General features: G+C 37.6%; 1 protein-coding gene across 11 annotated transcripts in view; it reads right to left on the reverse strand.

The window, feature by feature from the left end:
• Ica1l (islet cell autoantigen 1 like) overlaps nt 1-12,271 on the reverse strand; it is a 106,716-nt gene extending 94,445 nt beyond the window's left edge. For 10 of the 11 annotated variants that reach the window (XM_033764548.1, XM_033764547.1, XM_033764541.1 and 7 more), the window contains exons 1-2: nt 12,138-12,271; nt 5,206-5,310 (exon numbers count right to left, since the gene is read on the reverse strand). The gene's annotated coding sequence lies outside the window, so the exon portion shown is untranslated. The remainder of the gene's footprint in view (nt 1-5,205; nt 5,311-12,137) is intronic. The other variant, XM_033764545.1, reaches the window with a different exon arrangement.
• Nucleotides 12,272-12,277: the final 6 nt, after the last annotated feature.

Here is a 12,277-nt window from a genome sequence, read left to right on the forward strand (position 1 = left end):
GGTTTTTTTTTTTTTTTTTTTTTAGTTAGGTGTCCCTATGTAGTTAGGTTCGCCTTGAACTCCCAGGCTGGCCTCAAATTCACAGTAATCCTCTTGCTTCAGCCTCCTAAATGCTGGAATTATAGGTGTGTGCCACCACTGCCCAGCTCACTCTGCTTTTCTGATGTCGAAACTCACCACTATAATCTTCTACTTTAGGACTGCTTTCATTGTGTTCTGTAGACTCTGGTATATTGTACTGGCATTATCATTTGGTTCTAGAAACTAATTTCTTCCTTGATTTCTTCTTTTTGTACCGGGGATTGAACTCTGGACCTTGTGCTTGCTAGGCAGGCAGCAGAACTACTGAGCTAAATCCCTGGATCCTAAAAGTATATTTTTAAATCTGCACATCTGCATAATTTGAGGTTTCTTTTGCCATTGGTTTCAAGTTTCATTGCCCTATGATCTGATAATATGCGTGGGATAATTTTATTATTTATTATTTATTAGGCATGCTTTCTGGGCTAGTATGTGGTTTATTTTGAATAAAGTTCTGGGTGTCCCTGAGATGACTGGGTATTTTATTGCATGGAACACTGTAGATATCTATTAAATCCACTTATTCAAATCTATCATTCAACTCATTTTGTTGATTTCTGCCCATTTTATTTATGATAATGAGATATTACGGTCCCCCCACTATAATTATATTAATGTTTGCCCGATCTTTCAGGTGAAATAGTGTTTCTTTTGTTTGTTTTTTTGAGACAGGGTCTCACTATATAGTTGAGACTGATCTGGAATTCACTTTGTAGCCCGGGCTGGTCTTCAACTCATAGTGATCCTCCTGCCTCAGCCTCCCAAATGCTGGGATTACAGGCGTGCACCACCATGCCTGGCTGAAATAGTGTTTCTTTTATGAAATGGAGTGTGCCGGTGTTTGTTGTATATATATTTATAACTGTTATCTGAATTGTCCCTTTAACCAATATGTAGTAATCTTCTTTGTCTTGTCTGATCAGTTTTGGCTTAAAGTCCATTTTGTTTGAAAATACACCAAAATCTCTGCTTGTTTGGGGCTCCCATTGCAATGAGTGCACACCAGACGAGGATCAAGGCCTAATTGACCTTCTCTGTGAGCACAAAAGAGAAAAACAGCAAGCTCTCCCTCCTTTCACAATGTGTAGGCAAGCTGACATATTGAAATTCCAGGGAACAGTCAATACAACTGAGATTGGATGCTTACCTGTATACACACTATAGATAACAAGAGGCAGATGACTCTTTCATTAACCTAATTGCCTACTCCCTTGTCTAAGTGAAGTGAGCCAAACACTCAGGGCTCTTTATCCACTAGAGGCAAAGAGCCTCTAGCCCTTTCATTCCAAATTATCTTTGTGTCTTTTGTCATCCTCATTTGCCCCCTAGTCGGGGATAAACCTGAAGGCTGGTTCCTACAGAGAGTATTTATTTTCAACCCTTTTCAGTCTATGAATTTATTTTTGGACTAAATGTATATAGCATGCCTTTAATTGGGGAGATCCAATCTTCCAATCTATATCTTTTTTTTTTTTTGAGACAGGGTCTTACTATGTAGTTGAGACCGACATGAAACTCACTGTGTAGCCCAGGCTGGTCTCAAACTCACAGTGATCCTCCTGCCTCAGCCTTCCAAGTGCTGGGATTACATATGTCTTTTGATTGGAAAGTTGTAAACATTCACATTGAGAGTTAGTTCTGAAAGATACTTATTCCTGCCATTGCACTATTTTCCTGTTGAAGATTCCTTTTTTCCCCCTCTGCTTAACTGCTCAACCTGCCTGGTATCCGCATTCCATCAGACATCTCGGTGTTATTGGCTAGTCTGTTTCCAGGGTAATCTTTAGAAATTTTTGCAGAGTTAGTTTGGTGGTCATGAATTTATTTTTAAATTTAATTTAATTTAATTTTTTTCTTGGTACCAGGGATTGAACTCAGAACCTTTGGCTTATGAGGCAGGCAGGGGCACCACTGAGCTAAAACCCCAGCCCTCATGAATTTCTTAAAGTGCTGTCATGGAAAGACCTTATTTCTCCATCAACTTTGATAGTATTTCAGGATATATATGGGCTTGAAACACTTCACTCTAAATTCTCCTGGCCTTAAAACTTTGTGTTGAGATGTCTGTTGTAATTTTCATACATTTACCTTTATAAGTGATTTATTGCTTTTCTCCAACAGTTTCTAAGATTTTGTACTTTGTGGAAGCCCGACCATGGCTCTCTAGGCGTCTGACATTTAAAAGGAAACTTCTTCACCTATACACTCAAGGCATTGATACAATCTATGTAACATTTGTTATTTTTCTAGGACTCTGCTTGTTAAAATTGTTTTTTGACTCTGCAATGGGAAAAAAGAGACAGCCACAGAGCTGATGTTCTTTGTAAAGAGTCAGAAAATCCCGCCTTTGCATAAAAATACAAATAGTTGCTTGGTGCTTCCTGTTGATGTGAGCCTATAAAAGGAGTCGTTTCTGTGAAATAAATCAGACTTCTCTTGGTCTCCACTCAGGCTTGAGTGTTCTTTTCCTTTCTCAATCCTCACTCCCCAACTCAGGCTGGACTGCCACAGTACTTGTTTCAGATTCCTGAGATTTTGATTATGATTTATCATGAAAAAATTCTTTCTAATCATGGCTATTTGAGGTTCTATATGCCTCATTATCTGCATGTTAAAATCCTTTCCCTATACTTGGAAAGTTTCCTGCTATTATTTCTGTAAACAGGCTTTTTATGTCACTTGTGTTGTTTTCTGATTTTTCATTAATTCTAATTATAATCATACTTTGTTTCAGAAATGTTTTTGAGAATAATTTTGTTTTCAAACAGAAGCATTTGGCAAAATTTTGTTTTTGTCTGCAAACTCTGCATCAGGTGACAAACAATAACCATGGCCATCTTTCCCGCATGAACATGAAGATGCCATGTTCTCCAGAACTGTACAATAAATTAAATTCACGAATTGAGCTACCACTTTCAGTCTTCTTTGCATGATCTAGCTCTTGGATTTTTTTCCCTAGTGTTTTCTTGTTGTTTTAAAGGTATCTCTGAGTATGTGGTCACCAGTATCACATCTAATTCTGATACTCTGTCTTCACAATGGTCACTTTTGCTGCTCATACTTTCAATACAATTATCTCCTGGATTACTATTTGGTAACTTTTTATGGAGTCTAATTCTTTCCTAAACCGTTCATTCATGTTTTTGTGTCATTTCATTTAGCTCCACTGTCTTCTGATTAGTGTATTCTGTAAGGTCACTGATTATTTTATTAAGTCCCTTATCTGTTTAGTCATGTCATCTTTGAGTTTGCCAAGCACCTTACTGGTTTGGTTTTAGTGGATTTTTTGAGGGGGAGTTCCTCCTCTTTTATCATTTCATATAATTAAGCTGTTTGGCTTTTGTTTTCCTCCCCCGCTGATATCCCATGAATTGGCTTTGGGGTCATTTGGAATGTTGGAAGCATTTTGTTATGCTGTCTTTTCATGTTTCTGTATGTATGTTCATGTTTGTATGTTGATTACAGTGAAAAGACCTTGTTGCTGGTATATAGATCTCTTTAGTTAATATCTGCTTTTCAGTGATAGTCTCTGGGCATAGCTAACTATAGGCCTTTGCCTCTGTCCCAAAATCCAACCATCTTCATGAATTTTGGAGGGTAGGATGCAATGTAATTGGGCCAGCACCCAGTTCTCCAGAAATGAGCTACTGTATTGTTGGTGACACAAAGACAAACCAGATACTGCCATACAGTAAAAACCAATTGATAACAACAACTATGGCACCCTGGCAATAGCAACAAAATCAGCAACAGTAATAGTCAAAGACAAACTGCATAATGGCATACCATAAAAACCAATAAAAGCTACCTCTGTAGGCTTGGCATGGTGGTACAAACCTGTAATCCCAGCACTTGGGAGGCTGATGCAGGATCACTGCCACAAGTTCGAGGTCAGCCTGGACTACACTGCCAGTTTAAGACCAGCCTGAACTACACAGCAAGAACTTGTCTTAAAAAAACTAAAAAATAAGTAAATAATAAGCTACCAATGTATCGCTTTTAACTATAGAAAGAGATCTGCAATAATAACACAGACACAAGGACAATAAGATATTGTCATTCAAAAAATATATTCTAAATGCAACAACTATATCATTATTAACAAAAGAATTCAATAATAATAGCACAGAGTTAATTTAATGATTAACAAAGCTTCACAGCAATACCAGTAAAGATGAAGAGTGTGGCAAACAGGAAAATGAAAAAAGTAAAATTTGAAAAATAAAAGGAAGATAACGAGGCCAGGGATTTAACTTAGTGGTTCCACTGCTTGCCCTGAGTTTGATACCCAGTACCAAAAGAAAGGTAGATAAAGAGAGAAAACGTGAGACAAATGATCCTATTCAAGAAAAACATGTATGTGTATGTACAAAATTTTACAGACAAGACTTGAACAGTTGTAAATTTTAGCATTCACAAGGATCCTGGAACCAATTTTCCAAATATTCTGAGGGAATGATTGTATAAGACATTGTTTTAATTATTATATATGGCCTATAGATAAAAAAGACTTTGTAGGCTGTAATGGACAAAACTGTACCCTTTTTTAAATCTAGTTGACAAAATGATTTTATTTTGTTTTTTTTTTTTTGGTACCGGGGATTGAACTCAGGTCCTTGTGCTTGCAAGGCAGGAAACCAAACTGCTGAGCTAAATCCCCAGCCCGACAAAATGATTTTAAAGCTCAACACTGAAAATAATCTGGAAGAGAACTTGTCCATTCAGTATTGAGATATATTCTAAAAATACCTGATTAAAATTGCAGATTGAAGACAGATATGGCAGTGCACACCTGTAATCCCAGCATTCTGGGAGGCTGAGGCAAGAATATTACAAGTTTGAGCACAGCCTTAGCAATTTAACAACCTAGTGAGATCCTGTCTCAAAAAAAAAAAAGCTGATTAACCATATGAACTTTAGTTTTCTCTTTCTAAACCCATTAAAGTACCAGTAAAGGAATAAAACAAAAAGTAATCTAATTTTTAGTATCCATAAAGTATACAGACAAGCATAAATAAGGGATTTCAATGTTTTTCTGATAGCAGAGAAAGTGATATCCTAAGTAACCAAAAGAGGAATACTATTAAAAAATGAAGCAACTACTTTCCAGAATCTCTGACTCACCATTCTGTGTATTCCAAGGCTGGACCCTGAGGCTCTTCCCTACTCTGTGTCACTCAATGGCAGTTGAGCAAAGCTCTGGACTCTGCAGTCCCCCACAGCAGAGGCCTGGTAAAAAAACAAATAATCAAGTCTACATGTTTGTCGTTTGCTTGTTTTTGTTGTTGCTTTTCTGATACCCAGGATCGAACTTGGGACCTTGCACTTGCAAGGCAAGAAGGGGAACCACTGAGCTAAATCCTCAGCCCCTTTTGTGTGTGTGTGTGTGTGTGTTTTTAACCTGGAATTGATCTCAGAGCCTTGTGCTTGCCAGGCAGGCATGGTGTCAATGAACTACATCCGTGGATCCCTGGCTCTACATGTATTTTCTTTTTTTTTCAATACTGGGAATGGAACTCAGGACCCTGTGCTTGCCAGGAAGGCATGGTACCACTGAACTACATTCCTTGCTCTATGTGCAATTTTTTTTTTCAGTACCAGGGATTTAACTCAGGACCTTGTGAGGCAGGCAGAGATCCACTGAGCTAAATCCCCAGCCCTATATGTATTTTTTAAAAAATGTTAAGGTCAGTTAATTAAATTCAATGATGAAAGTTACCAGAATATTTTCCTGAAATTTATGTCAGATAGAATGAGATTTGCATCAAATATAAAGAAGAAATCCAAATCTGACATACATATCCTCTAATTTCAAATAGATTCAGTTTTGGCAATTGTAGTAAGTTCTGAAGAACCACAGCAATAATTAATCATTCCCTTGAAAAGATGAGTCATTGAAGGGATTGCAGCCAGAGTTATGGAAGAAGCAGATAACATCTACTTGTCACCTATCTCCTTGGCATAGGTTAGAAAAAAAGACAATGGAGAAAAGGATTATGATGCTTCAGGCAGGGAATGCTTCCTTGCATCTCTTCTGGTTTCCATGAAGAGGAATTTACCACAGTTTCTACCTCTTGTCCCTTCTCCCTCTGTGAGAAAACAGACTGATGAGTTTACCATTAGTTCACATTCCTCAACAGGACAGAACTACCACATTTCTTGATTGCAGAGGCAATGTATTAAAAGTCTTAAAACTGGCGAATTTAGTCTCTTTTTTTCATCTCTCACCATTTGTAATCTATAAAAAGCAAAAGTCCTATAGGGTCTATTCTGAAGACTCAAATGTTCATTTATTTGTGAGGGCTAGTCCAAAGTCTGAACTCAAAGACAGAAGAACCTGAAGACCACTGATACCATACATACCCTCCAACAACTCTCTCAATAATAACATTGATATTTTTATGTCCAATTGCCTTGAACTTTCGGCTCCAGTCTCAGGAGGTGAGTGGGGAATAAGAAAGCAGTATTATGCAACTGGGCTCCCTAAAATTCACAGTAGCCAGAGCACTTTTTTTATTTTCCATGCCTACAGACAAAACATCACTATAAGGAAAACAGAAGCAGGAATGTGGTAGTCAATCTTGCACATCAGACCAAAGTAAACTACTAGTCATAGATCTACAAATCTCAACCTACCTCTGGAGCCAATGATAATGCATGTTACAGAAATGAGTCTAGAGAAAACATCTGAAAACTGTGGCACCAAGCAGCCAATTATTTGTAAACAGGAAGGAGGTTAAAATTACTGTACTGTGTACATCATTCTTGGGCAAAGAATAGTCCAGAATGGAACTGCTCTGTTCAATAATAAATAACATGCAAAATAAATGAAAAAATAGCTCTGCAAGAAAAGTAGGAAGCACTATAATGCAGAAAATAAAAAAAAATATTCAAGAAATTGCTCCATAAAATGCAACTTTAAAGCACTTCTTTGAATGCAGATTGAGTATAACTCCATATAACATCAGAAAAGGACTGAAACAAAAGAGGTAAGATTTTTAAAAATACTGAATTTGAAACTGTATTAGAAGAAAATTAAAAGTAGAATGGATATTTCAGAAAATCAAGTTAAGAGCACAGAGAGCAAAACTCGGGAGAGAATTTTAACAATGAAGATTACAAGGTAAAAGTGATTAGATTTAAACAAAGTAGATAAAATCAAGGATGACAGATTTGGAAGATAAACAATAGAGATCTAACATAAATAGTCTTGAACAGAGAAAGACAGGCATGTGGAATAGGCAAAATATAAGAATATAAAGCTGAATATTAAAAGAGCGAATTGTATTCTAGGAAAAATAGAGAATGATCTAGACTGAAATATATCATGGAATGCTGCTGAATTTTCAAGAAAAAAAAGAGAGAATACTCTCAGCATTTGTGCAGGAGAAACAAGGCCACCTACAAATTATGTAATTTATGCTGGCCCCAGACATCTCCTCAGCAACATTAAGTACTAAAAAGTGAGGGTTGAGGGTGTAGTGGGTAGAGCCATTGTCTAACATGTAAAGTCCTGAATTCCATCTCCAACACTACCAAAAAAGAAAAAGTGAGTACTTTATACAATGCTAAGGGGAAAAAATATGACGTGGAATTTTCTACTAAGCTGGAATGTAATCTTAGTGGGTATATAACATTCTAAATATGGACTGAATAATTAAACTAGTTTTTTATTGATTGATGGATTATTTCCACAGTATTATTTCAAACCATAACACAATGAATAAATTTGCATATTTATTATTTAAAATACATAAAAGTGTGTCTATAAGTTTATGGAAGTGTAATGGCTAAATTAAAGGGTATAACATTTAAAAAATGTTTTCATTTTGCTATGTTGTCCTCCCTAATGATTGTAGCAACCAGCACAACTTTACAACAGCATGTGCTCATTCTGTGTGTAGGTCACATTTTAGTAATTCTTGTAATATTTCAAACTTTTTCATTAGTGTATCTGTAATCAATTTTGGGTTTTTTTTGTTTTGTTTTTTTTGTTTTTTGGTACTGGGAAACGGACTTGGGACCTTGCACTTGTGAAGGAGGCAGCAGAATCACTGAGCTAACTCCCCAGACCCTGTAACCAGTCATCACTTTTTTAGTACCGGGGATTGAACTCGGATCATTGCGCTTGCAAGGCAGGCGGCAGAACCACTGAGCTAAACCCCTGGCCCTGTAATCAGTCATCTTTGATGTCAGTATTTTAATTGGGGAACTATGAATCATAGCCACATAACACAGCCAACCTAACTGATAAGTGGTGCCTGTGTTCTGACTGCCCCATCAACCACCCATTCTCCACTTCACTTTCCCTTCTCAAGTCTTCCTATTCTCTGAAATGCAATAATATTGAAATTAAGCCAATTAAGACCAAGCAATGGCTCCTAAGTATTCAATTGAAAGCAAATGGTAGAAATGATTAACCAAGTACAGAGGGTAGGTTGAAAGCCAATCAAGCTGAAAGCTAGGCCTCATGCACTAAACAGACTACCTGTCGATGGAAAGGAAAGGTTCGTAAAAGAAATTAAAAGCGGTACTCCAGTGAACACATAAGAAAGCAAATTAGCCTTACTGCTGACATGGAGAAATGTTTCAGTGGTTTGAAGAGGTCAAACCAGCCACAGTTTAGAGCAGAGAAAGGCCCTAACTCTGTTCAAATCTATGAAGGCAGAGAGGGATGAAGGAGCTTCAGAAGAAAAGTTTGAAGCTGGCAGAGATTTGTTTCTGAGGTTTAAGGAAAGAAGCCACTTCCATCTCTGTAACATAAAAGTAAAAGGTGAGGCACCAAGTGCTGATGTAGAAGGTGCAGTCAGTTACCAAAAAGACCTAAGGCAACTGATAAAGGCAGCTGCACTAATGAACACGTTTTCGATGAAATGAAGCAGCCTCTACTGGAGATGCCATCCAGGACTATTACAGCTACAGAGAAGGGGTCAATGTCGGACTAAGGTAGCTTATGATTTGACCATTCAAAATCCTCACTTACTATTCCAAAAATCCTAGGCCCTTAGGAATTACACTAAATCTATTCTGCCTGGTTTCTGTAAACAGTATGGCAAGCCTGGATGGCAGCACATCTATTTGCTAAACGGTTTACTAAATACTTTAAGCCTGCTACTGATACCTACTGCACAGAAAAGAAATATGCCTTTAAAAATATTACTGTTAGGGCTGGGGATTTAGCTCGGTACAGTGGTGCACACTTGTAGAACTCCTACTTGGAAGGCTGAAGCAAGAAGATCACTTGAAAAGATGGGCATGATGGTACATATCTCTAATGCCAGCACTGGGGAGACTGAGGCAGGAAGATTGTCCCGAGTCCAAGGTCAGCTTGGACTACATAGGAAGTGTAAGGCCAGCATAGAAAAGATAGCAAGACCCTGTCTCAAAAACATATATATGTCATTTCAGTACAGGTCTCCATCTCAAAATATGCATTACTGCACATTGACAACACACTTAGTTGTCCAAGAATCTAATGGAAGTATATGCAATTAATGTGACTGATTTGCTAGAATATCATGATAAAACTTTAGTGGATGAAGAGTTGCTTCTGGGTTAGGAAAATGGAGTGGATTTTTTTCTGGGATAGGAAGATGGAGTGGAGTTGTTTCTAGGGTATTTTTTATACAGAATCTACGCCTGATGAAGATGCTTTGAACACTGTTGAAATGACAACAAACAGATGTAGACTACTACATAAACTTAGTTGATAAAGTAGCGGCAAGGTTTGAGAGGACCTACATCAATTTTGAAAGAAGAGCTACATGGGCAAAATGCTACCAAACAGTACTGCATGTTACAGAAAAATCTTTCCTGAAAGGAAGAGTCTAGTTGAGGGACAAACTTCACTGCTGTCTTATTTTAAGAAATTGTCACAGCCACCCTAGCCTTCAGCAACCACCACCTGATCAGTCAGCAGCCATCAACATCAAGGCAGCACCCTCCACAGCAAAGGATTACAACTTGCTGAAAGCTCAGGTGATTGTTAGCATTTTTAAAAACAATAAGCTATTTCAAAATTAAGCTCTGTATAATTTTTAGACGTTATTGCAAATTTAGTAGACTGCAGTTACTATAAACATAACTTTGATATACACTGGGAAACCAAAAATATTGTGCAACTTGCTTCACTGTAGAGGCCAGGAACTGAATCTGCAATATCTATAATGTATGTCTGTCCAAAATTGGACCTGCCTGAGTCATTCTCAAAGACTATCCTTAACACATAATCCAGAGTACTGAAATCCTGAAAGATCAAAATCCTTAATCTAAAATCCCTAAAGAATAAAATGCCCAAAATATAATTCTGTAAAAAATAATAGTAAAACATTCTTTGGGTTGGGGACGCAGTTCAATAGTAATAGTGTTGCCTCACACACATCAGGCCTTGGGTTTGGTCTCCAGGACAAATGAAGAGGAGGAAGAGGGAGTGGAAGTGGAAGGGGTAAGGGGAAGAGGGGGAAAAGAAGGGGAGGAGGAAAAAAGGAAGAGAAAGAAGAAAGGAAATATATTACAAAATATTAACAGTTGTTAATATTGGTTATTGTAAATATATCAATTCTTTAGCCTTCTTAAACTATCTTTTTTTTTTTTGTACCGGGGATGGAACTCAGGACCTTATGCCTGGGAAGCAGGCAGCACAATCACTGAACTAAATCCCCATCCCTAAACTATCTTAAATAGAGTAACAAAAAGACGATGTAAAAAGTAGTGCTATATGCCAACGAGTCAACAATGGCAAAATAGGAAAGTGACTAGACTTTCAATTGTGAATACCGGATCCAAGCAGAAGTCTGAAAAGTATTACTTAGAAGGCAAAGCTTAAAGCATGAATGAAAAACATAAAATGAAAAAAACGATAAAAAGATTAAATAACAAAGGTACTGAAAAAGTACAAAAGTAAAGTTTAGGTTATAGGATATAGCACACTATAAAACCAGAAAGTTTGTCAGTATAGAATAAAATAGGATATCTCTTTTATATATAATAGTTCATATTTTTACATTTGGTTTTACTTCAGGTACTGGTATAAATTTTGTCCATTGCTTATGATAAACATTTAGTATAAAAGTATAGCTTCCTGGGCCAGGGATTTAGCTCAGGGGTTCTGTTGCCTGCCTCACAAGCGCCGAGTTTGATCCCCAGTACCAAAAAAAAAAAATTTTTTTTTCCCCTATTTTTTTCTACCAGTCTTATGTCTGCAGTTTCTGCCCTTTGGATAGGTTGATTTCTGAGCACCCTTCTAATTCTAAAATTATAATGCTTCCTGACAATTATAATTACTAGTAATTAGAACAATGTCTTGAGCATAGCTGTTTCCACGGATATATATACAGTACAATTATTTTGCACTATGAAATAAGTAGAGTTAAAAACACTGGGTATGTTAGGCATGGCTAACAAATATAAAACTTTTAAATTTTGTCATAAAAATATATACATACCATTAAAAGATGTTTATTTGTGCAATAAATATATAACACCTATTAAGATTGAGGCACCTGTGGCTATCCCATATTTATGTGGAGGATTAAAGTAATATCGCCTCAGGGTCAGGCCTCGCAAGCCCAAGGGCCAGAGTTTGATCCCAGGTACTCCCCCGCCCACAAAAAAAAAGTATATCGCCTCAGTAAGTTTCCGAGTCAGAATCAAATATTGCAAGTCAAAACATACTTACAAAAAGAACCAAAACCACGGAGCGACGTTATCTTTTCTACAAGTTTTAAAAAAAATAACAGCTTTTATGTTCTGTGCATCAAATCATCTATTAGATGAAATGTAATCCCACCCCCTCTACTGGTAAACCCATGCCATGGCGGGTGAGGTACCACGCTGGATCTTGCCCTTCCCTTCATCTTTCCTTGGACTCCGTTGTCTGACAGGTGACACAATCGCCCGGGTGATGACCAGAAGATCCATATTTCCAGAAGCCAGTGCATTCCACAGCTAACCCTAGCCGGCACATCTGCTCATGTTTTGTTTTACCAACAGGTCGCCAGTTTCTAAGGATGACGTGCCATGATATAAAAAAAAAAAGAAATAAAAATAAGACCAACCTGCAGACAAGGCCTGCACTTGAGGGCGGTGAACACTTGCCTCTCTCAGAAGCTGTCTCCTCCCAGAGAGAAATCACCCAAGCAGCCTCGGCCGCGGCGCTGGCTCTAGGGCGGCGTGGGCAGCAGCCCCAGCCCGCCCG

Source organism: Fukomys damarensis, unplaced genomic scaffold (assembly GCF_012274545.1).
Source record: "Fukomys damarensis isolate Sample0158 unplaced genomic scaffold, DMR_v1.0_HiC HiC_scaffold_16, whole genome shotgun sequence".
In the NCBI taxonomy this organism is placed as follows: Eukaryota; Metazoa; Chordata; class Mammalia; order Rodentia; family Bathyergidae; genus Fukomys; species Fukomys damarensis.